The sequence below is a fragment of the Cynocephalus volans genome, chromosome 4 (genome assembly GCF_027409185.1).
Source record: "Cynocephalus volans isolate mCynVol1 chromosome 4, mCynVol1.pri, whole genome shotgun sequence".
Classification (NCBI taxonomy): Eukaryota; Metazoa; Chordata; class Mammalia; order Dermoptera; family Cynocephalidae; genus Cynocephalus; species Cynocephalus volans.
Genome location: NC_084463.1, coordinates 28271623 through 28295474, shown reverse-complemented (window position 1 = coordinate 28295474; position 23852 = coordinate 28271623).

The following is a 23852-nucleotide window of genomic DNA, read 5'->3' as shown; positions in this document are numbered from 1 at the left end:
CAGGAGGCAGTTAATAAATACACACAGATTGATTTCTTTCTATAGCACCTAATATGTATGGCATTCATTTGGCAATTAATCGTGGACCAGAGTATTGTGTGACATCTCCTATATTATCGAATTGAGTTGTTACTTATTTCTTATACGGCTATTTAACTTTTCACATGTGTCTATATTATCACCCTTGGCTAGAATTTAAGATACCAGAAGGCAAGTCTTGTTTTCTATCCCCCACAGTGCCTGGCTCACAGTAGGTGCTCAATCAGTGCATTGATTAATTAAGTCCTTCTTGTGCCTCTAGAGAGCTAACAGCTGTCATCTGGACCACCTGTGCCACAGGGGCACACAGAAAATTGAGCCTCATCTACCTTCCCTCTGTGAGCAGTGTCAGGGGCCCTGAGAGGCACCCCCGATGTAGATGTGAAAAGCATGCTCAGCAGAGGGTGCAGAGCAAGCCTGTCTGCAAGGAAAGGTCTTTTTTCCCTCTCTCTTCAGCGCCGCTGGAGCGGCTCCTTCCATTGAAAATACAGGGATTTGTGCCGCGCTATTGTGCAGCAGGGGCGGGCTGAGTCCACACCAGTCATCAGGGACTCTGCACGCTCTGAATGGCTTTGTGCTCTGGGCTCAGCCCAAGCACACCCTCTTCCTGCAGAGTCTAGTTCTGCAAGCGACTTTTCAATCATGGCTCTGTGACTAAGGAGGACATCAGTGTAATCATTGGGAAAGTTTCGCTTTTCCTCCTGTTCTTGTCCTCTCCCCAAAATAGCATAACGAGGCTTTTTATCTGGGCAAAGAAACAAGCACATAATTTTCTCTTATGTTGGGTGAGGAACTGAAGAACTCATAGCTATTGATTACCTGTGATGTACCAGAGACTTCACATATGCTGCATATTTAATCCTGACAGGAGATCTTTTGTAAGATATCACTCTCATTGTATGGAAGAAGGAACCAAGATGCAGAGATGCTTTACAACTTGCCTAAGGTCACAATCTAATAATTAAAACTTGATTCTAAAATCTGTGTGTGTGTGTCTGTGTGTGTGTCTTGTCCAATGTCTCACTGTTCATACAAATCACCCATGAATATCAGCTGAGGTTCTACTTTACCCACCTTTCAGACTATACAGAAGCTGTTCACTCTGTTGATGGCAGGGTCTGGGTGCTGGCAGTTTTGGATACTCTCAGAAATGTCATAAGCAGTTCACTTATTATTTAGGGAAACATTTAACAAAGTGTCAACTTTTTTCCTTGCTGTCAGTATCTATTGCCAGCTGTTCACTTGGATTGGGGATGTGAGAGATTTAATTCTGAATTCTCAAATGCAGCTAAATTTCCCTCTGAGAGAAGCCATGGGGATTAGTGCTTATGGAGCAGGACTGCCTGCTAATGCAAAGGCCCTGGGGAAAAAGAGAATCTGTGTGGGGAAAAATAACACGTCTCTTGGGACCCTGGGTGGGGGGTCTGTGCAGTGGGAGAGGGACCTTCAGATCTATAAGAAAACACAGCAATTAAACTTCCAGCTATTAGATAACATCTGCTTTTGGTGCTGGCCCAAAACTGCCATTTGTTTCCTTGTACACATGCTTTACCGCTGAAGCCTATTTTTTCCCTGTCTGAGCTTCTTTTCCTTCTATAGCATCTCTCAAACTGTATTTCCTCTCAGACTGACTATGTGTGCAAAACTTGCATCATTTCATAGGAATCCCATAACATTCGTGCCGTTACAACTCCTGTTCCCATTTTATAGAAGGGAAGTTCCAGGTCCACCTGAGTAACACGGGCAGAGGCAGAATCTGAAACCAGGAATTCTGGCTCCCCTATCCTGGACTAGCTTCATTAAATCAAGCAGCTACTTTGCTTTACCTGATTATTCAGGATCAAGTCAGGGCCAGGCAGAAAAGCCACTGAACTGATGGGCACAGGTCCTCCTTGGCCCAGGCCTCCCATTTACATGGCTGGAGACACCTACCTCATTGTTTTCGGGGCTGGTGTTACAGACACAGAGGAAGGCATTTATCAAGACCTTTCTCATTTCCTTAAATGTCAGGGTGTAAATCAAACTTGAAGCTTACTTGGAACATGTGGGTGTTAGAGAATCAAACAAGGATAATGTGTTTCTAATCCAATGGCTTTCACGATGTATGATTTACATTCTCAGATTGTTTTGCTGTGGTTTCCCTGGGTTTTTATTTAGCTTGGCATTCCCGCTTCTGCTATGAGTTTTATTACCTTTGGCCATAGGGGACGGTGGAAGAGTCACTTAAGAAATACAAGAAAACGTACAACAACAACAACAATGACAAGACTACTTAAATATTTCTCCAGTTGCACATCTCAGCAAGGCAGAGCTGTGTTTTATTAAACTTAAAAACAAATAAGCCTGCATCTCTATTGCTGACATTTAGTTCCAGTTCCAGAGCCCCTGATACTCAAAACTTATGCATTCAACAGCAGCAACAACAAACCCTAACTCAACTAAAAAATGGGCAAAGGACTCGAACAGACATTTCTCCAAAAAGACAAACAAATGCCCAATAAATACATTTAAAAATGTTCAACATCACTAATCATTAGAGAAATGCACATATAATGTTGGTGCGGGGGGAGGGGTTAGAGGGAGGGAGGAAAAGGAGGAATTGGTAAAGGGACACAAAAATCAACTACATTGATTATTGATAAATTAAAATTTAAAAAAAAAACACAATGAGACATTACTTCACACCCATTAGATGGCTAATATTTTTTTTTAATAAAAACAGAAATCGGAAAGTGCTGATGAGATTGTGGAGAAACTAAACCTCGTGCACTCTGGGTGAGGATGTAAAATGGTGTTCCTGTTGTGGAAAATAGTTTGGGGCTTCCTCAAAAAATTAAACAGAACTATTATATGACCCAGCACCTCCACTTCTGGGTACAGATCTGAAGGAATTGAAAGCAGGGACTCAAACAGATACTTGCACACCAATGTTGATGGCAGTGGTATTCACAACAGCCAAGTGGTGGAAACAACCCAGGTTTCCATCAACAGACAAATGGATAAACACAATGTGGTACGTAAATACATTGTGATATTACTTAGCCACAAAAAGAAATGGAATTCTGATATATGCTACCACATGAATGAAGCTTGAAGACATATGACACAGGTTTTCAAAAAAAAAGATAAATGTTGTATGATTCCACTTATATGAACACCTAGAATAGGTAAATTCATAGAGATGTAAGGTAGAACGGAGAAATGTAAGGGGTGGGGTGGGGTAGGGAGTTTTGTTTAATGGGGACTGAGTTTCTGTTTGAGATGATGAAATAATTCTGGAGATGGATGGTTGTGATGGCCGCACAACACTGTGAATGCATATAATGACCACAAATTGTAAATTAAAAAATGGCTAAAATGGTAAATTTTATGTTATGCATATTTCACCACCACCACAACAAAAAAAACCCCACCACAAACACTACTCTCCAAAAACAAACAATCAAACATATATTAAGGCAGCAGATCTTGAAAGCTGACTATGACCTTTACTTTCTCCCCACCAAACACCCCGGATGACTCTCTGCCCGCCAAGTGCATGTACCTGTCGTGCTCTGCACCTTTGTGCATGCTCTTCCCTCTGTTTGGAATGCCTTTACCTGCCTTGCCCTCTAAAAGATCAGCTTATCACAGGCTAATTCCCTTCACATCAAAGGACTTAATGTTTCTCTACCTGTTTTCTTAAAGCATTTCAAACATGCCTTATTAAAACACTCTGCCTTGTTTCACAATGGTGTCTTAAGGTGAACTGGAAATTTCCTGTGTTGAGGACAATGTTTTGCTCACTTTTGCAGCCCCAGCTGATAGTAGCATTTCCTAACTTGTAGTAGGAGCTCAATGAATATTTAATTACACTGGTTGGTCTTGAGGTGGCTGTAGTTTTGCTGTTTGGTTTGTTTTAGTTCTGTGCAGAGGCAATAGGCAGGCTTTGCTCAGAGGAAGCCGCTATAGTTGCCATAGTAGAAGAGAAACAACAAAGACAGCAAAAGAAAGTGCTTCCTTCCCTTGTGGGTTCTGCTTCCATACCCATTGCTGAGGCACCTGACACATGTGGGTTTAAATCCTGACGTTGGTCTGGCGGTGGAGTCTTGGTCGTGTCATTTAACTTTGCTGAAAGCTCGGCTTCCTCATCTATGGTGTGGGAATAACAGGTCCACATTGCACATTAAATGGCGATGGTGAGGATTCCATGAGGTAATACATGGGATCCCGTGCTCATGGCGGTCACTCAGTGCACTCTGGAGTGTCCACTGCAGAGGCCTCTCTATTGCCCACTGGTCATCTCCACCTCCCACTGCTCTCCTCCCTTCTCCCCCAGCCCAACAAGGAGTAGCTCCTTAATTGCCTCCATATTTTTTTTCTGCATAATGTATCCCATCAGTAACAATCTTGGTTTTTTTTTCTAGTCTGATGATTAACTCTTTCCTGTGCTTGCTTTAGCAATTAAGAAGGGAGAAAGTCAGGGTAAGGGTGAGGTTAAGGGTTCTCCTTCTGTCCGAAATGGCCCTCTAGCACAGCTGTTCTAAGGTCACCATTTGCTGCTTAAATCCCTTTCCTTGGCTGCATCAAAGGGCAAGTGCCCCACATGAGCAGAGGCTGGCAGGACGTCTGGTGCCTTGGCATGTAGCTGGAGTCCTGTGAGCTTCCATTCTTGGGTGAATCACAGGGCTTTTGTTCATAGTCCCAGCCCTCCCTAGAGTGGGGAAAGCGCTTTTCTTTTCCCTCCTATTTTCCCACCCTCCTTTCTCTTTTGTGAGCTTTCAAGTCCTCCAATTAAATAACTGGTAAGTTCTATTTGTGAAAGGCACTAAACTTTGCATGATGACTTCCATGGTAAATGTTTTCTTTTTCTTTTCATTTTGCCCTTGAATTTTCCTGTGTTCAACCTTCTTGAAGAAGGAAAGTAGATTAAAGCAGGATATCACAGTAGTCTAGGTGTATCTCTAACTCATCTAGAATTTCTTCCATGAATATACTCTGCAAATGTTTATCAAATGCCTACTATACACCAGGCACTGTGCTAGGCACCAGAGGGGCCCAGATCAATGGGACATGGTCCCTGCCCTAAAGAAGCATCTGGTGCTCATATCATTGCAGGGTGATTTGCTGTCTGATATATGAAGGGATTTCAAGACGCAGAAGCATCACCAAGTAATTCAGCTTTCTCAGTTGGGTCCAGTGGAGAAAGATAGATGGCACAAAGATGGACAAATACATAGTCTGCTCCTTTCTAGAAGGCACTTGCAGAACCTCAAACAAGCTCTACGACAGTGTGTGGGGTGAGAAGGTGGAGTTCTGGGATTATAGGTAGGGGGAGGGAGTGGCTGAGGAGATTGGCAGAATAGATTAAGAGACTTCCTTCCCTCCAAGGGTAAATTACTCATGGAATTGAAAACCAGTAATGGTTATGCCTTTTTGCAAAGAATGCTGAGCTGGTTAGGTGCAGGGAGGATAACTATGGATTGGTGGGCAGTCACTCCAGGGCCAGACTTTTCTATCTTCCTCTTGGCTTTTCTCTAATTACTTCCTAGAGGATTTATGATCTTTGGATAAATATCCATGCCATGAAGCCAACACAGGCATCGATCAGCCTTGGTTTTAGCTGGTGCTCATTAAATCCTGAAATCTCTAGTGCTAAAGGAAGCCTGTTTCCCTGGATACCCTTGACTCTGACAATCATGGCTCTTCTTGATTTCCTTGGGCACTGGTGACCTTATCTGCATTTTCCCACCCTATTTGCACTTTGAGAATTGTTTTTACTCTCCAAGTGCGGGAAGGAGCAAGGTTCAAAGTAGCTTCAGGATCAGAAAAGGCTGAGGTGGGACCCTGTGTGTGTGCATGCATGTGTGTGCGTGTGCATGTGATTGCAGCCATCTAAGGGCACCGTTCATTCAGTTAGAGAAATTTTATCAATTACCTTGGGGTTTATCTTCTGGATCATTGTCCTATGGATTGATTAAGAGCTACATAAATACCCTTTCTATCTGGAGACCAGCACTTGTAGGCAATGGGTAGGTGCACTGTGGCAGTATGTCAAAGTGTGCCTTAAGCCAGCAGCCTGGATGCTGTTCCCTGACCTGTCAAAACATCTGTTTAGCTGAAACCACATGGCACCTTCTCTAAAGACTAAGACAACAACTCAGGGGGCTACTGTCATTTCAGTGTTCCTTCTGGCTCAAAGTGTACTGAAGCAATGCTCAATTTGTATCTGTGTTTACCAAGCACTTGCTATCTCTGGGCACTGGGCTAGGCACTATGGGAAATGCAAGAGGAATGTAAGACAACCTACTGGGGAATACAGAACACACACACTCAACAGTTTGAACCAACAGAAGATGGTATAAAATCAAATGCCTAAACATAGAGTGTGCACGAGAGAGCAGAGACTAGAGAGTCAACATGAGCTACCGCAAGACTGTTGGACCTGGAAAAGACTTCTGGGATCAACTGTTCATCCATTCACTTAGCATTCATTCATTAAATATTTACTGAACACTTGATCTGTACTGGGATCTGTGGTTGTGGATTAGTAGAATAAAGCTCAATTATTTAGAGGAAACTGTTCAAGTTAGAAACAGAACTGGAGTCAGTCGATGCCTTAACTCATCCTTCATTCAACAAATACAAAATGAAAATTATGCATGTGTCAGGTACTGGGATAGATGGAAAAAAACCATACTGCATGTTGCTTAAGCATCTCTGGCACTTCAGTAAGCTACATGAACCTGTGAGAGTTTCTTACCATCCCCCAGCTTCTTTTTCTTAATTATAATATGGAGATAATAAGAGCACCTCGCTCAAAGAGCAGATGTGAGCGTTAAATGAAGTAAACATGTAAAGATCATGTGCATGATTTCAGACACAAAGTAAGTGCTGAATAAATGCCAGTTTTTATTATTACTATGGAGCGATCCCAATGGATAAAACATGGTGCCCGTCCTTAAGAAACTTATATTAATTCTAAAGGAAAAGAAAGGCATATTATATTCCCAGATCAATGTGTCCCACTGAAACCAGAACTCTGTGGAAGACATTATAAAGTAAAATGAAAATAAACAAAATGAGAATAAGTGTATAGAGAAAGAGAGGGGAAAGTTACATGTGATGAATGGACAGAAAGTTATCAATAGCCATTTTATTTATCACTTTCAAAATCTACATAAATCAAATCTTTAAATCCTAGAAATGAAAACATTCAGATGCCATCTGGCCTGTTAATAGATATCTCCCATCTATTAATATATTAAGAGCACTAGTTAAAAGCCTATTATTCTCTAGTGCATGTGCAAATAATGTTGATCTATGATCTATGGTTGCTTGGTCCTGAAGTACTATGGAATCCTGGGATCTTGAAAATAGCCAGGGAAGAAAGAAATCAAATAAGATGGCTCTTACCAAGGATGGGTCTTGTGAAGGTAATTCAATAATGAGACTTTTTCTTCCTTCCCTGTCCCCAACTGGGGCAGAGCAGAGTTCAAATGTCAACAACCAGAAGACAAAGCAAATCTTAGTGCTTATCCAGACAGGTACCAGTATTTCCAGGATCTAATTTAGGGAGTAGAATGGACATGGCAATGGGAATATTCACGAGGTAGTGATGCTCACCGAATGCAGAAGATGAACTGTGATCACAAACTTGACCAAGCCGATATAGGACTAATGATGAGGTAAGGAGAAGAGGGTGCAGAATATAAAACCCAGCTCCCGGGTACGGGGAATAGAAGTGATTTCGTAGTAAATGAGGACATTAGCTAAACAGGCTGGGGTTTGGAATAGGGAGGTTTGGCAGGAATGAGGACAAAAGTCTATGCATTTAGCCCAAGCACATAAGATGAGAATAGCCAGTCAGCTCCGGGTGGCGGGGAATTTACACACAGGCACGTCAGCCATGGCATGGGCATAATTATCTCAGATTCTATTTACTGGTGCAGGTGAGACTTGTAATGCATAGGTGAGCTGTCATCACTCAGGACTAGAGAGGACTGAAACTCCTATGACTGCCGCAGGCCACTGAGGACAAAATGAGGATCAATCTGCACAAATGCACATCGTGAAGTCCCTCCCCCACAATACTTAGTGAATTAAAGGATCTTCCCATTACTGCATGGAGAGAAATATAAACCCCTGTGTCACCTCGGTGGAAGACTTCCATGACCACACCCATGCACAAGACTTGCCCTTTACCTCTGCTCCAGCCCCGATTCAAATCAAATGCTGGCACTTGTTAAAGTCACTCCAAATGTCACTGCCATGGAGACAGCCCTCCTTTCCATTCCCTCCTGTTCCCAAACTGGCCCCAATATACTATTGTTTTGAAGCAGCTCATCTGTTAATTAAAAAGTAGAAATCAATTGGCCTCATCTCTCCATTCCAGGCTCCTGTGCACACAAGGATTAGAGCAGCCTCGACTTAAGTCAATTAGAGATAAGGAGAAGCTGACATTTCTACAACCTACCTTATCACACTGCTCAAAAACAGCTCAGCTTAACACAGACAAAGATGATTTCTTTAGTCTTTTTTCTCCTCCTTTACCTTCTTTTAATTATTCTGTAGAAAGCTGACCTTCCAAGCTGATAGGAGATTGCACGCTCGGCCTATGGCGATTGCCCCCTCGAAACACACGCCTGCCCTGTCCTGGTGTGAGCCCCGTCGTAGACCTGCACATGCCCATTCGACCATCCGCAGACCTCTGCTGAGTGCTGGGGGGCAGAGAATACTTAAGCTGTGCCTCAACTTAGGGCAACATAATCATTGTGCAGGCTCGGAGTGAAAAGACGGGGGCTCAGTTCTGGCTGTGCCATTTCATGTGCTGCCGGACCCCGTGGGCCCTGTAGCATCTCTCAGCCTCAGTTGCTTATCTGTGAAAGGGGCAATGATGCTTGCCCGATGGCACTGTTGTGAGGACTGCGCGAGAGCACACACGTGCAAGTGCGTGGCTGGGAGCCTGACACAAGGGGCGCTGGGCTAATGTTTCAGTTGAATCTAAACACTCTGGGATTCAGCCTAGGTAATTTCTGAATGCAGAAAGGAGGCAGTTCACAAGTGACCCTGTGTACCATAGCAAGATCTACTTGTTGATCTCAGACATTTATTCCAGGCAATGTATATACATAGATATACTGCTAAGCAACTCTACATATTTGTTACTGTGATCTCCATTTTAAAATGAGGAGGCTGGAGATCAGACAGATTAATTAACTTGCTGCAGTTCACACATCTGGGGAATGGCAGAGCTGGGATCTGAACCCAGAGCCCATTATCTTCCCATTACCTCCTGCCCTGGTGATGCTGAATAATCATGGGAAAGAGGAGCCGCGTGGTCTGACGACCTTTTCGTTCATTCACACAGCGTAGACAGTGCTACCTATTGACACTGGTCTGTGATTGTATTAGCAATTTTCCAAATTTGCGCAGTCCATTAACTAGGCTTTCTCTGGCTACCTTTGACTCCTCGCCCACCCAGACTTTGTTAAATGCTGATGCGGTGCCTGCACAGACTCCCCAGCTATCTTCTGGTTTTCCCCACACCATCATTCAGCAAACCACCTCTCCCATCTAGCCTACAACCTCTTCATCACTACCTCTAATGGCAAACAACAGCTGACATTCAAACAGTTACGACGTACAAGACACCGCGCCAGAGCACTGTAAGTGTGACTTGCGCCCCGGGGTGGACACTGGGGTAACCCAACCCAGGCCTCCCATTGAGGAGGGATTGTTGCCCCAGCTGCCAGGAGTGCTACTGGCAGACAGATGCTCCCAGCTCTCAGCCCCTGCAAGGATTGGCTTGGATGGAGAGAGACCTCTCCCCATGCCACATCCCTTCCCAAGTAGCCACAACCAATGACAAAGCATAGAGAGCTGGTACGCTCAGCCTTCTCAGAATGCCTCTGCAGGGCCCTGCTCACTCCAGAGCTCCCTTGGCGTCGGCCAAGCAGCCATGGAGCTGCAGCACTGTTTGAGCTGTCAGGTCCTGCTTCCTCACCCTCCTTGCCACAGGTGCTGATTTCACGGGCACTCCCTAGTCAACAGATTTGCTCAATTATGTCTCAGATTCTTTTCCTGAAAAACTCAGTTTCAGACTTAGGTAGCAACCACACTTTACAGATGAGGAAACCGTGTGGTATGAATTGGTTACTAAGTGTGTAGGGTCAGAGCCAAGGTCGGTCTCAGCCCAGTCCCCCATGTACCCTCCTTTGCCTCCATCCCTGTCTCACTGACATATGTGGCCCATTTTATATGTCTGCTACTTGGTTTTCACTATTTTCTACCTCCAAATTGTTCTTTCTATGTTCAATTTTTCTTTCTAGAGCATGATGGTGATGGATTAAAGATGACCACAAATTATTTGGTAGTCCTACCATTAAGAGGGGGGTTCCAGCTCCCCTGTCTGAGTTTGGGCTGTCCTTAGTGCCTTGCTAGACCATGAGAGTGCAGGGAAGTGACCCCATGCAGTGCCAGGCTCAGCCAGAGAGGACCGAGAGCTCCCCACTTGTTCTCCCGGAGCTCTGTGCTGCTGCATGAAACCCTAGCAACCCTGCCGGAGAGACCACGTCGAAAGGCCCTGCGTCTCCATGGAGAAGAAGAGGAACCCACCCGAGCATGACCTTCAGTGGCACCAAGGCATGTGAGTGAAGCTGCCTTGGGTCTTCCAGATCAACGCGGACACCAGCTGAATACCACAACTGACCCTAACCGATACCACGAGGAGCAGGAGAATCACCCGCCCGAGTTCTACCCAAATTCCTGATCCACAACAAATCAAGATCGTTTTAGGATAGTCTGCTATGCAGCAGTAGCTAACTCGACCAGAGGCACACCACTGAAATTACTCCGAGAAGCCGTCCGCCAGTATCCTCAGTCTTACTCCCCTGGAGCCTTCTTCCCTCGGCCATGCTACTTTGCCCAGCATCTTAATCCACCCCCACCCCTTCTTTCTTCTGTATCTTCAAACTTGCACAGAGACTTCTCTCACCTCCAGGTGGAGCTCACCTTCTTTCTTTTCCCCCCAAACTTCACGAATGAGTGATCAACAGAGACCACCTGCCCCTCTACACTACCCCCTTCCTGCTTAACTTTTGAATTCTAACTTCGATCTCTACCACTCTTTGACATGACAGTCTTGAAGTTTAGCAGGTAGTTCTGAATGGCAGACTTCCTTTCTTGAAGAAAGACTTACTTTCTCACTTCAAGCTTCACTTGTTTTTTGGGAAGCCATTCCTGAAACTCACCTGTGGTTGTAGAATTACAAAAACTATCGTCTGCCCCCCTTTGTGCTCTCTTGGCATTCATTCACCCATTCATTCAACAAATATCCACTGAGAACCTACACTGAGGTGCATTCTGTGACTTGAGGTTCCCAGGCCACCTAGCAGCAGAAAGAATGGCACTTCAGAAGAGGCTCTGAGTAAGTCAGCGGGTACAGTCATAACCAATCCAGCTCCAATGTGACACACCTAGATTTTTAAGACGTTTCTGGGACCCATGTTGTCAGGAATTCTGTTCCTTTGGTCAACACAGTAGCTCTCAGCTCTGGCTACATATGAGAGTCACCAGCCGAGCTTTTAAGAAATGCCAGTGCTTGGGTGTCACCTTTGGAGATTCATTAGTCTAGGGTAGGACGCAGACATTAGTGTATTTTAAATGGCTGCTAAGTGATTTTAACATGCAGCTGGGGCTTGAGAGCCATTGACTGACCTAAATCCCTAATAACACAGCTTAAGATCATGCTTCCCACTCAATTCTCTGAGGAGACAGCGGAGAGGACAGGCTGGAGAACGTGCGGACACTTGTTTTCCTGAAATCTTTACACAGCTTTTCTGTTCCAGGTTAAATAATCCCAGTTCCTCCAACTCTTCCACGTAGGTAGTATTTGCAGCACGTTAATCATTCTTTAATCTTGTTTTGATTTAGCTCAAATAGGTCTGTTTCCCTGGAGAAAGCTTTTCCAAGTTAGATGTCTCTGTTTTACAGAAACAACCCTGTTCGCTCATCAATTCAACTGTGAATTGCGCACTAGTTGTTACGAAATACAGATCAGTGAAGATTTCAGCAGATCATTTCATTTGGTTTCAGATTTACATTAGCTAAAAATGAAATGCCACACATATCAACAAGGAGGCTTTTCTCTGCTGTCCTACAAACATTGTGAGCAATGTATTTGGTCACCTGACTTACGAGTCAGCTGAGTGGACAGGGCTTGACTTTGGTTCTCCTAAATCTTCTCCTTCTCCCAGTAATCGTAGTAACAAATGGGCCCAAGGAAAACTGGACTTGCTCAAAAGTCAGCCTGTAGATGCTACATCTGGGAGGGGAGGGGACCCTGGATGACTCTGCAGTTAATAAACACACACCCATGAGCTCGATCAGCAGTAGCAAAATCACTCATCTCCTTAACCCAGGAGCTCAGAGTCACTCTTCATTGTTATCTTTTCACATACATCTGCAAAGCTGTCCTTTCATGTAAATCACACCAATTTAAATCTTAATTTGCTTATAATTCCAAGAGAGGTTTGACCTATCACTATAGTAGAAATGAGAGAAACATGGATTTACGAAAAATCCAGGCATAAAGGTCTTTAGAGATTACAAAGGAAGGAGCAAGAGAAAGTGAGGTATGGATATGGGGTCTTAGCATTAGGAGGAGAGGGGAGCATGTTTCGATGGATACATGTACAGATTCCTTTTAGTATGCACATGGAAGAAGGGGTATTGAGTGGTAGTTTTTAGAGATTTTTTTCCCCTTAAGGATAGTATACATATAAGTCATCAGGATAAAGTGAGGATCCACAGCACAGCAATAATGACTGGCAGCTGTCATGAGACATGAAGGAGAGAATCAAAGTTAACCATAATAGATCAATTGTATTTGGAAACTTCTTGAGTTCTAAAAAAGGGTCAAGATCTAAGGACATTTATAAATCAAACTGCATTGTTATGTCAAATACTATCTAAGTGTGATGGATGGATATCAAAGAGAAGAGACCCAACAGACTCCTGGTTTCAAATCTCGGCCCTACCATTTATAACTTTTATGGTCTTAGTCAAATCGCTAAATTTTGCAAGCTTACTTTATTTATCTTAAAATTGTGATAATATCTGATGATCAGAAGGACTCAAGAGAATCTGTATAAAGCATCTAGAAGAGTGCCTCCACATGCTGGATGTTCAATAAATATTATTAGTATTATTATTGGAAGCTTCTACTTTACCAGCATTAGAGGAATTCTAGGACCCTTTGAAATTTGATGCTTTATTATCTAGTGATTCTATGATGCAATTGTGGATGGGGATAGAAGTTGAAGATTCTATTCACCACCTCTTAGGTACTAATGCAGAACCAAACAAAAGATGCAGCCTCGTAGGAAGGTTTAGAAGTAAAGAAGAATTGGGTTGGTCATAAGTGACTCCATAGTGACTCCATGTCCTCCCATCAAGCAGTGGGTCCCAACGAAGCCTCAAATGGGAGAAGAGGGCAGGAGAAGGGAAGGAGAGATATGTCCCTTGGGCCTTAATTTTGAACTCAGGGCTTTTCCCCATGAAGCGACCCTGGAAGGAGATTACCTCAATCCTGTTCAGACATGCAGGTGAAGCATACTATTTGCCTAACACTACTTCAAGATATCAAAAGGCAAAACTCCTAATTTCTATTCATTAAGTCACTATTAAAGGCATCACAGGTTATTTATGGATGCTACTAAAGATAAATAAAAAGAAAAAATATACCTACACAGTACAGGACATCTGGAGTATGTTATATCTGAGATGCCCCTGAAATAGACTTTAGAAAACATATTGGTCTAATTAGTTATTACAACCGGGTATCTATGGAAACAGCCATATATTTGTCCTTTAGCCAGACAAGCACTTACTTATTTAATAGCATGCAATTCACACAAACTAAGCCTAGTGCTTATATGCATTAGCTCTCTGCAACACATACAGAAACAAAGAAAACAGAAAATATGAGGAAAATAAACAAACAGAGGGAAATAGGGCCTGTGACAGCGAGACGGTGCCATGCCCATGGTGAGTAACTAAGGAAATCTACAGGTCAAAAGGTGATTTTATTCACACAGCATCAATTTTGAATGAGCCCAATGAATTCCCTCCCCAATGGCTTAGTATAGGAAGAAATTGTCCTATTAATAGCATGCTTCAGCTACATTATGGGTTAAATGGGTTAACTGAGCTTTTGTTGGATGGCCTTGTAATGTTGAAACCATTGTAACATAATTTCTATGAGAAAATGTGTCCTGAATTCCAAGTACTTAACTTAAAAATGGACTTCTGAAACACAGCCTATGCGTGTGATGGGGACTTCCTGCATCCTCTGAGAAACAGCGACGGGACTTTGTAGAAGCCTTAAAGTGAATCTCTGCAGATGCAGGTTCTAATCCCCCTCCCGCCCTCACTGCCTGGAGAATTTGAGCCTCTTAGCTTCTCTGGGCCCTTGTTAGCTCGGCAGTAAAATAGGAATGATACTCTCTACTTTTGTGTAGAATACAAGCTCCACCAGGACAGGAACTGTGCCTGTTTTAATCACCTCAGCTTCCCCAGACCCTAATGCTTATGCGGCAAGTGAAGGAATGAAGGAATACTTGCCTACCTCCTCGCACTGTGAACAGAATCGAATGGGGAACGTGACAACAATTCAAGAAGCTGCAAAACGGAATACAAATGAGAGACATGATAATTATAACCTATTGTTACAGACAGAATGTCACCTTCTGCGCGTCCCATGTAAATGAGGATGTTTGTGTTAGCGCAAATTCGAACGGCTGAGCTGATATCCAGAATACTGAGTGGTGCAGGTGGGTACATGCTGCAGGACTGCCGGCTGCGGGAGCCGGGGCTGCAGGGGGTGGGCGATGGGAGAGTGAGTAGAAGAGACTGGAAAGAGCGTGGCCGGCTGGAAAGCAGACTAGTTGATGCAAGGCCCAAGGCAGGTAAATGCAGTACAAGGATTTTGTAAAGCCTCTTCAAGATGGCCATTCTGCCTGAGCCAGAGCAGAAGCAAAGAAGAACCAGGCCAAAGAGTCTGGATTCCACTCTGGTCAGCTAAAAAAAACCCCAAAAAACAAAAAACAAAGAGACAGAATGATGCTTAGGCAACCGGTTAAGAAGGATCTAGAAAGGGCATGTGGAAGTCATGGGGTTTCACATGTAAGCAGAGTGGAGCAGAGCTCAGTCAGATCTCTGCACCCCGTTTGCCAGCCTGCATGTTGTTTTGCCTCCTAATAATCCTTCTTGTGGGTAAGTGTGTGGGGTGCTCTCAGCGCTGACACTGGCTGTGCGGCCAAGGAAGGACAGAGGTGACAGGAAAAGAGAGAGAGTTTCTGAGTCTGTGGCCCCCAGTACAGTGACCCTGGAGTCTTTGTTTGGCATGTAATTCAGGCAGCTAGAGTCTGGATTTTCTACACACTATTCAGCATCTCCAATGTCTTGGTGCAGACACAATCAAGCATCCATCTGGAAGGCATGATTGGGATATCTATAAATTAAGACCCAATCAGCAGCTCAGACCTTGCCCACAGCAAAGGAAATGAGAAGTCAGATTTTCTGATCACATCCTAAAGATTCGAGTCTGTTGTAAAACTGGGAAAGACTTGCTGATCAGACTGCTTATCCCCCCAGAAGTGAGCCTGTAGCCACTTCCAATGACCACTTTCCCCTGTGCCCACACCGTTGTATCAAGTTAGACAGCCACCACCTGGTCTGTATTCAATTTTCCTGCTCCAGCAACCAATCTGAAATGCAGTCTGCAGTGGCCCCACATCCACTGCTGGGGAGACCACTTAAAAGGGCCCAAGTGGAGGCAAAAAGATTCTTCTTTACCATTAAGGAAGACAGTGAGAAAGAGAGAGAGACAGAGACTTTTCTCCCTGAGCTGTCCCACAGAAGCTCATTTCCTCTGTTTTGCCAGTTCTCCATCTCCCAATGCCAAGTTAACACAATACATATTTTCTCATACTGCAGGGGGGCAACTTTTCGAGAGAATGGGATCCCCCTGTGCAAAGGGTATGGGTTTGAGATAGAGAAGACCGAGCTTCTAGCCCTGGCGATGTCATTACGACTCTGAATTAATCACCTAAGCATCTGTTGTATGGAATAAAATAATACCTGCTTCTCTGCTACACAGGACTTTTGTGTAAATCAAATGAGATAATATATGTAAAAGCACTTTGAGAAATTAGAAGCACACTCCAGAAATAAAACATTGATTAGAGGAAATCTATTCAATCAAGCAATGCTTTCTCTATATCTAGTATATTTATTAAAAAAAAAAAAACACACACTAATACACATGGTTATCAATGGGATAAATAAGCTCTATTTAGCTCATTGGAAACGTGACAAAGTTTAGCAAGTTGTCCATATTTTCGAAACCCAAATTCCATATGGGCCCACGTGTAAAAGACTTCTCTTTGGGACTGTTTCTTTACCTAGAAACTGGGTAGAGAATGGATTAATTTTCCAGCCCTCTCATGGTGATACATATGATAATTCAACAAAAACGACTGCAAATTAGCCTGAGCATTCACAGAAAGCTTTGTATGTGCAATCTCCCTGAAGTGTTTCTCATTCTGTGCTTAAACACCTGATGCAGCCAAACTGGCCAAATGAGCAGAGGAAATCTCTGATCCTAGGGCCATAACTCTGTAAGTCCATTACATGTGAATTACTGTTTTGAACCAGGCTTGGCTTCCAAGGCCAGAACCGCACATTTCTAAAATAATGTCCCTGACACCAGCAGAGAACGATCTTTAAATTCTCACCTTGAACACATGTAGAACTCCTACCTCATTTGTTACCTGTTCTCTGGGCAGGTGACTCTCTCCAGCTCTGCAGTTTTGCTTTTAATTCTCCCTAACATTTAGGGGCTCATGTTCATGGTGCAAGAGGGCACAGAGCACCAGCATATTGAAATGGAGACAAGAAGTGCCACATACCATGGGCAGAGGGCCGTGTTCCTTGTGACATTCTCCAGTGCTGTGGATTTTCTCCACGTCAGAACACGGGTATGAGTGGAGAGAGACCCTACCATGAGCACTCTACATACATTGTCGAAAAAATGAACATTCGCCAAAACTGTGAGTGAGGCCAGTGGTTCTAATTTTTGTTTCAAATTCAGAATCGAAAGTAACACTATGAAAACAATGCAGAGGTCTGAGTTCCTCCTCCCTAGAGATTCTGATTCATTCATCTTGGGGTGGGCTCCCGAATCTGCATTTTAAAATCATTGAGAGGTGATTCTGAGGCTTTTCAAGGACTGTCAATACTGCTAATATTAATAATAGCTAATGTCAACTGGGAGTTATTAGGTGCCAGACAGTTGGCTGAACTCTTTACACGTTCCTTCCTGTTTGAATTTTACAACAGCACCATGAGGTAGATATTAACATGTCTACATTTACACATAAGGAACCCAAGACTTGGAAAAGTCAAGAGACTTACAAAAGACTGCATGGCCTGTACAACATGTGGGGCAGACTCGCAGCCCACCTTCCCTGACTTTGAAGTCTGTGCCCTCTCCACAGCTGCAGCAGACGTGTTTATGTTGGACAATTCTCTTACCTTTCTCCCTGGCCATTCATGGCGCTGTCAGCTGACTCACTATTATTATAATCATTAATAATAATTTCTTCTGGGAAGCCGAGGCCAGGGCTCAGAAGCACATATTTCAGAGGCAGGAGCTGTGGTGGAGACAGCACAAGTAATGGACTCTATTGGGAGGTGATGTGATGGTCTGTGGGGAAGGGCATGTTTGCTTCTCTCCCCCCTGGGCTGTGACCACGGAAAGCCACTTCCCCAAACATAATTAAGATGAAACTTAACCTCAGGCCCTCCCACCTTTATCAATCTCCTGAATCTTAGCCTGCCAGGGATCTTTACACAACAATACTTCCAAATACTTCCAGTATCCAAGGACTCTGCAGAGACAGCCAGGCCAACCTCACCAAGCCCCCATCTAATCAATATTATCACACTGTTGAAAGATAATCATAATACCTCAGATCCTTAAAGCTCTTTTGAGCCTAAAAAAAAGTTCAAAGCACTTTCATATCATTTCTTTCATTCTATCTTCAGCACATCTGACAGCAGAAGGAGGGCTCAGGAAGGAAGCCGCTCTCATTCCTTAATCCCGTCTCCCACAAACTAGAAATTGCTGCGCCTTCCGCTCATGTCACAGGCTCCTGGAGAAACTGACCTTGACTTGTGAATGAAGGTCTTTTTCAGTCTGTTCAGTATTTCTGGTCATGCTGGCTTGGCCATCTCCACGGTCTATGGACATAAACCCCAGAGGCTGGAGGCAGAGCTCAGCACAGCATCTCCCCCAGCCTGGTGACAGCCATGACAGGTTATGTTGTTCCTCCTAGAACGGAGGTGCTACCATTGTGAAGCTCGACCTCACTCTGCACTTTGGGTAGAGACCTCAGCTGTGGAAGAGACCCAGCTTGTGCATTTCACTCTACAGTTTGTGATGTCCAGGCAGGAAGGAGCCACAGGCCTTCCTGGAGAATGTGCTAAGGACACAGCAGCACAGGCAGGAATTGTCCAGTCACGCCACAGAACAAGGAATCATGTGCAGCTGGAGGAAATGGAGTTGGCAAGAAGGAGACAGGATGCCACCACCCACTGCCAGTGCAGCTCAGAGCGAGGCGGCGCAAAGAGCAGGGCTGAGCAACCGCATGCGAAACTGAGGTCAAGTCTAAGGGGGTGGGGGCTTTGCAGAAGACAGCCCTGGGCCCACACAGGGAGAGGACAGGGAGTGTGGGGCTGTCCCTCCAGGGACTACACATGGGTCAGGGGGTCTCCCGTACCCCAGTTGTAGATCCTGGTCTGGTAGGTGGTTAAGGAAACAGAGATGGGCAACAATAACGCCAAGTAGACTGTGGCTCGGTCCCTGCATGCTTTCCATTCTGCTCGGCTGTCACCAGCTCAGGGACTCAGAGCCTGGCTGAGCCTGCCACAGGGGAGCCAGGACGTCCAGCTGAGAGAAATGAGGGCATCAGAGAGGGAGGAAGCCTGGCCCTGGCCACTTCACATTGACCCCCTCAGAGCCAGAGTGTGCTCATGGTGGGGGATCTTCCAGGTGCCTACCCTCAGGAGGTGCTCCAGCCAGCCGAGATGACCAGGCCCCCTCCACCGGCTGTCTGGAGAAGACCCTGCCTGGGTCAGTGGAGCATGGGAAGCCACTGAAGCCCAAGGGACCACGTGACAGGTGCGGTCCCAAGGACATGGGCAGAGATTTGAAGTATATTCAGGAAGGGAACACACAAGGGACAATGTAACAAACACATAGCAAGTTATTTCCACAATCCATTCAGCACATGCCTCAGTGTGTGCGCGCTCACCTGGTGGCGCTCTCACCAAACAGGAAGTCCAGGGGTTCCATCCACTCATGTGCCCAGGGCTCCCAGGCCACTCAGCGCCCCAGCAAGAAGTGGTTATCAGGCCTCAGATTAGCAAGTGGGGTATGCAGCTCAGAACTGTGGGTCTGGGCACGCAAGTGGGCAATTAGCTCTCTAGCCCCTGAGCTGTGTTTCTTTTTCCTTCCAGTATCAGTGACAATCTATCTAGACCGCAGGTGGCTCTGGCTTCACTCTGACTGGAAATCCTGGCCCACAGGACAGGTGCTTGGCCCATGCCTCTTGTCCCAGGTGTGGTTCAGGCTCTTCCGCATTCGCACTTGGGAATGTCAGCCTCTGACACTGAGATTGGCTCTGCAAACTGCTTCCAGTTATAATGGATTTAGCAAATGCCTCCATTTGTGCCGTGAGAGCTGAGAGTTCTGGGGACCAAGTGCAACTAGACATTGCTATGTAGTAGTATGCAGGCAGAGAAGGTGGAAGACACAGCTGCCAGCTGCCACAGTGTAGTTGCCCAAGACAACAGTCCCACCTTTCTGGTGTCCTACAACTGGGAATGGAGAAAAATCAATTCTAAGCAGAGATTGGGCCCAGTCATGTAATATGTATAAGCTCGGGTTTTTGCTTTGTTTTGTTAAGTGCAGACCTGACGTCAAGTTTACAGGAAACCTTAAGCTTCAGATTGACATCTGGGGTGCTGGTCTTATGTGTGTGCCCAAACAGTCCTTCAGCAGGAAGGGAAATGGGGACTGTGCTGGAGTTTACAGGGTTATAGTATGAATATCATGGGAGCCCTGCCCAGCAACAGGCTGAGACCACAGGTGGTGGCAGCCAGCGCCTCCGTCTCATGTAGATTCACTGAGGGCAGCACACTGCTGTGATCTTCCCACTGCTACTGTCCCAGACTTACCTGCTGGGCTCAAAGCCTGGCTTGGGCCTTGAGGGCCTGGCTTGCATCCTCCTGAATTTCTGCTACTGGTCCTGGGGACCTGTGTCTACCCATCACCTGCTTCTCTGCTCAGATACATCTACATGTGTTGTAGGCCTCAGAGGAACTCACGATGAGTTCCTAGAAGCATCACTCGGAAGGCCACGTGGCCTGGAGCACAGGGCACCATAGTGGATAAAGTATTTGCATTGGCATCGTCTCTCTCAATCCTATCAACAGTCCTAGAGAGGTCTTCGTTGCTTCAAAACCCATTGTCAGCCTGAAGAACTGGAGTTCCTGAGAGGTTAAGTGACTTCCCCAAACCACATGGTAAGTTTGGGGCAGACCCCAGGTGAGGACAAAGTGTGCCAGGTTCCTTCCCCACAGATGGCTCCTGGCTCCCTCCAGAGCACTGGAAGCACCTGCTGCTGGAGGGAACACTTTTCATGCCAAGCGGTCAGTGCAGAACCTCCCGGTCAGGACTGGGCAGAAGGCAGAGGCCTGAGCCAGCCACCCCACAGGACCCAGCAGCCTCCAACTGTAGCAAAAAACTTAACTGCAAGGCAGGGGATGTGAGAAAACAGGAAGAGAGGGGACAAGATGGGCTGAACGTTAGTTTCTTTGGTTACAAAGGCCCCCATGACTTTATGAAGGTCTAGTGATAATAACACAAGAGCAGTGATCATCGACTAACAACAGTGATACAACAGGTAGAAATTGTTCATACTGAAAAAAAATTAAATGCTGTAGTAATCGGATACTTTGAGAAAGTTAGTAACTGGACTGCATTCATACGACTAGCGAGGGTTGGAGCCAGGTGTGAACCGAGGTATGTGGCTCCAAGCCACATTCTTTGGATGGCCAGAAAACAGGAAAGGAGATTGGTAACCAGGCCATCCATGCCCATTGATACCTAAAAAGCAACACAGACAGAGCGGCTTTGCTGGGCCAGGAGCAGGATTTGCCTTCACCTAGAAAATGCCATCTGCATCAGCCGCTGCTCCAGGCTGTAGCTGCAGGAAGTATGAGCTGCTGAGCCAGGCAGGAGAGGAGAGGTAGGCTTGGGATTACAGGTGAGGAGAGCTACACAGGACAGGGCCTACTCCCCAAAATGGAATTGTACACTTTCCCCAGAAGTGGAAAAACCTGGGTTGCTTCATACAACCTGTGAATCTCCACCCTGGGATGGACACCTGGTCCCAGGCCCACAGCCCTTTCCCACAGAGAAACCAGTGGGAGCTCAGCCCCTGGCCATGCAGAAGGAGCTCTAGAAAGATGGAGAAGTTGATATTCCCCACAGTCGCCTCCTTCGTGAGGCCTTTCCCAACCCTTCTTGCCTAATGCTCTGAGGTGTTTGTGTCCATATTGTGCAAATTGGCATCACCTTATTCCACCAGCTTCATGCTACTTAAAGCAACAGGCCGAAGAAGATGGAGATTTAGTTAAGCAGTTCACTAGCTACAGAAATTTGGGCAAATCCCAGTTTACCTCTTTGAGCCTCTATTTCCTTATCTCTAAAGAAGGAATTAGAATCTCAGTCTCCTGTTACAGCTACTAGAGGGGCGGACTGAACAGTTGCTTGCTGTAATGAATTATGAAATGCTAACAAATTACTTAGATTTTAACTTATGGATAGATCTTGTTTTCCCAGGAAATGTATAATTTCCTTGAAAAGTAGGACTGGGTCTTACTTTTCTTCCTGTCTTCTGCAGGGTCTACTTATGCAAGCAATTTTGCTCAGTAAATGCTTGCTGAAGCCTTGCTCTGAAAAAGCTTACATTTTGGAAAGGATAAAGCAAGATTGCGTACAATGTAAGGTCACTGAATGATCTGTCTGAGAGTAAGGCAACAGGCAACTAAAGCTAGGAAAAGAAATGCAAAGCCAGGGGGAATTTACAGACATATTACAAGGACAGAGTAAAGGAGAGACCAAAATGGAGTGCTAATTGGGGTGAGCCCATGGACTGTGGCATCAAAATCAGGTGGTCCTCAGGCAATACTCCAGCTTATAAGAACTCCAACTTAAAATCACTCCTGACAGTATGGAGGTTCCTCAGACAACTACAGATAGAACTGCCATATGATCCAGCAATGCCACTGCTGGGTATATACCCAAAGGAATGGAAGTCCTCATGTCGAAGGGATATACGCATTCCTATGTTTATTGCAGCTCTGTTTACAATGGTCAAGACATGGAACCAACATAAGTGTTCATTGATGGACGACTAGATCAGGAAAATGTAGTATATATACACAATGGAATATTATTCAGCCATAAAAAAAGACTGAAATTCTGCCATTCGCAGCAACATGGATGAACTTGGGGAAAATGATGTTAAGTGAAATAAGCCAGGCATAGAAAGAGAAATACCCCATGTCTTCACTCATAAGTGGGAGCTAAAAAAGAAAAAAACAAATAAATAAAAAAGACACAACAGTCACAATAATACTATGAACTTTCAGGAGAGAACAGAACTGTGGTTACTAGAGGTGGGAAAGAGGGAGGGGAAGAGAGGTTAGCAAGAAATTGATTAAGAGTCACAAAGAATGATTACATTTTGTAATGATGAATATGCTAATTATCCTGATTTGATCACATACTGTATATAGGTATTGATATTCAACTCTGTACCCCACAGATATCTATAATCAATTGTGTGTGTGTGTGTGTGTGTGTGTGTGTGTGTGTGTGTGTGTGACTAACGCTATTGGTGAAGAAGTGTAAAAGTAATAAAAAGAAAAAATATCGCTCCTTAGTGGAGCTTTCCTTCTGAGGCAGTGGACCTTGCGGAGGAAGGCGGAGTTGTCTTGGATCCTCCCAGAAGGTTCAACATGGTGCCTTGGGGAGAGGAAGATGGATTCCAAAAATCACAGAATCTGGGTTGAGTCTTAACTTGGCAGCTTAAAACTGATCTGTACTCGAACATGTTATTTAAGGCTTCCAGTGTTATATTTCATCTATAAAATAGAAAGAATATAATCTGCTCTGCCAACCCTTCTGATTTATTCTGGTGATGCAATGAAAGGTTGTCTGTAAACATTGTACTGAAAATATGGGACCTAACTTCACAAGAAACTCAGGCACAGAGAGTAAGTGATCTGAGCAATAAAAATCTATCTAAATATCTATCTTTTCTAACAATTACTTTACTCTGCAGCATCCATTTCAACCCCAACGTCAAGAAGGGCTCTACTGCATGTCCTTCTCATCCATATCCTCTATGAGCCTTTCTCTGGGTTCTGGTGCACTGGGCTTAAAAGGACAGAGGGAACTGCTTTTGGCAAATACCCTTAGGTCTTCTGCTCACAAACCCTCAGAAGCAGAGGCCTTGGAAAACCCAGCTACAAAGGAAAAAAGTCAAAGAGCAAAGCATACTTCTATAGGGCCATGGCCTAGGAAACAAATTCCATCTGTTTTCTTTTGGGCCCTAGGGCTGTGGACCCTGCTGTATTTCCATGGGTTAGCTGGGCTCTCCAGCAATTAGTGACTTGTCCCGAGATTCAGATCCAAA